Source organism: Pavona decussata, unplaced genomic scaffold (genome assembly GCF_977016875.1).
Source record: "Pavona decussata unplaced genomic scaffold, jaPavDecu1.1 SCAFFOLD_129, whole genome shotgun sequence".
NCBI lineage: Eukaryota > Metazoa > Cnidaria > Anthozoa > Scleractinia > Agariciidae > Pavona > Pavona decussata.
This window is the reverse complement of record NW_028145543.1, coordinates 647634-650000: the sequence shown is the minus strand read 5'-3', so window position 1 is coordinate 650000 and position 2367 is coordinate 647634. Positions and strand designations below refer to the sequence as shown.

The following is a 2367-nucleotide window of genomic DNA, read 5'->3' as shown; positions in this document are numbered from 1 at the left end:
CAGTAAGAGAAGAGGTAAAGTTATTGTTTCCAATATCCCCAAGCTTGTGGACAACAAAAGAAAAACCCGTGGAAAAAAGTCTGTCCCAAGAACAAAGGGATCACCTTCTAATGAGTACCGCAAAAGAGGTTATGCACCTAAAGAAAGAGATGTTAGCCGCATTTGAGCGATCCAACAAAACATTGGACAACTCAATCTCAAAGATAATGACATGTCTGACATCCCTTGGAGATGGAATCGCTTCAGGAATGTAAATGCTAACCATGGCACAAGCTAACCCACCTGCAAACCCCAACCCTGCACTGCCTAATGCACAACGAAATTACCCTCAACAGTATAACAGTTATGGCAGATTCAATATAACGCTCCTTATGACACACGAAGCAAGCTATGAAAATAGAAATACATTCCCCGCCACCCATTACCAACGTATTGCAAGTGGTCAAGAAAGTGGATGCTCTAGCCCTTGCGCAACAGGCCCAATTGTATCAGCCAGTCAAACTAGCCACTAATGAACTACTATCCAATGCTCACGTCTCAGATGAATGGAAAACTGCGATTGTGAAACCTCTTCTAAAGAAATCTGGTTTGGAGTAAACTTTCCGTCTTCTAAGCAACCTACCATTTATCTCCAATATTGTGGAAAAAGCAGTTCGTTCTCAATTACTCCCTCATTGTGAACAAAATGCTTTAATGAGGGTCCTGAAGGGGTAAAATGGGAACTGGGATTGGCCTGTTTTTGCCCTGCCAAAATGGGATTTAGGTCACTGGGACTGGGATTTGGTCACTGGGAATGGGAAAAAATGTCAAAAATGGGAATGGCATAAATGTTTGGTAACCATGACCAGTTGAGACATCACCTATTTGCTGGGATTGAGAAAAGTAGGAAAAGTGTTCAAACACCTTGCTCGTGCTACCTTTTAGCATGTTTAGCCAAAGTCCGCACATATTATTTTCCCCCCATCGATTTACAACTTCAATAATATTTGTATACAGCAGTGTGTGTAAAGCCAAAGGTATACAAAGCACACGTATTTCTATAATACAAACAACATGACGGCAGCAGAGTTGTCGTGCAAGACTTGCACTGTTGTCATGGAAGTTCAGTACTTTTCTACTCAAAATGTTGTTATACACACCAAGAACTGTAAACTGAAATTTCCATTGGATTGTTCAACAACCAAGATGGAGAAGATATCCGTAGAATGTGTGGCATTGACAAAAGTGGAAGAACGTATCCCTTTTATAGTGTGGGTCCTTGTTTAAAGTTAAACCGTAACACACTTTCCACAAGTTCATGTTATCATTTCTAAACACTTACCGATGACGACAATCTCGTGGAAATGTCGTGTTACGTTTTTATCCTTAATTTTCCTTATTAAGTACTGGACTTGTAAATTAACAGTAGCAAACAGGTATAAAAATAAACAATTTTTGGTCACTTCCAAAAATGTCCTTTGTGTCCCTTTTTTTCCCTCTGCTCGACCTTTCAAAGATCTCTGTACTTTTTAGTTCAATACTAGTAAAAGTGATGGCGATCAACAATACACAAAATTTTGGAGCCCAAAAGAGCTAATTGTAAATGATTTCTATCACTATCGACAATAATTACCAGAAATCTAAGAAATGTATAAAACAACCATTTGCTGGATGCATTTCAGTTGAAAACTGCCCAAGTGCTCCTTAACCCAGTTGAATTTCTTTTATTTCACTACATCAGATTTTTTTTTAAACTGGTCTTCTAACGAACTGGAGTAGTTTAAGAGCCAATGTCAGTAAAAACCAGACAACATCAAATACTTGTGGCAACGGTCAGAAAATCGATTTCGCTCATACTTTCAAGTTTGATACCCTATCATGTTAGAAGAACCCCTGTGCAGTTTGTTTTGAAAAATATTTTTTGTTGGGGAGAAATTGACATTTTTGCAAGAGAGGGTAAATATGCTAATTTGATAGCTTAAAATTATGCAAGTTTGGCGATCTCTAGAAAATCGAAAAGGCTGTATTTAATCTTTCTGATTTTATTATCTTCAAGTATGATATCTCTTTGTATCTCAGAGAGATGTTCAGGCTTTTACAATAAACTTTAAATTTCTGGTGGATTTTTCAAAAAGACGTGGTTTTCATGAGTCAAAAAATACCGTATAAACAATCGAAAGTTTCACCCGGGCTGATACAACAGAGTGACTTGAATTTTACTGTGGTTTATGCTAAAACATAGGGCTTAAAGTTTATCAAAAGAAATCCCTTGGTAAATGAGTTTTTATGGCGCTGTTGACACTCACAGTCGGCTAAAAACTGCAATTTTTTTCAATCTACGCTTCTTTTGTTAATTCTCTATTTTTGTACTCTGCTGGTCTCCCTTAC

At 37.7% G+C, this 2367-nt stretch overlaps 1 pseudogene; it reads left to right on the top strand.

The window, feature by feature from the left end:
* The window catches only part of LOC146468789 (uncharacterized), a 9089-nt pseudogene extending 7331 nt beyond the window's left edge, over positions 1–1758 (top strand).
* Positions 1759–2367: the final 609 nt, after the last annotated feature.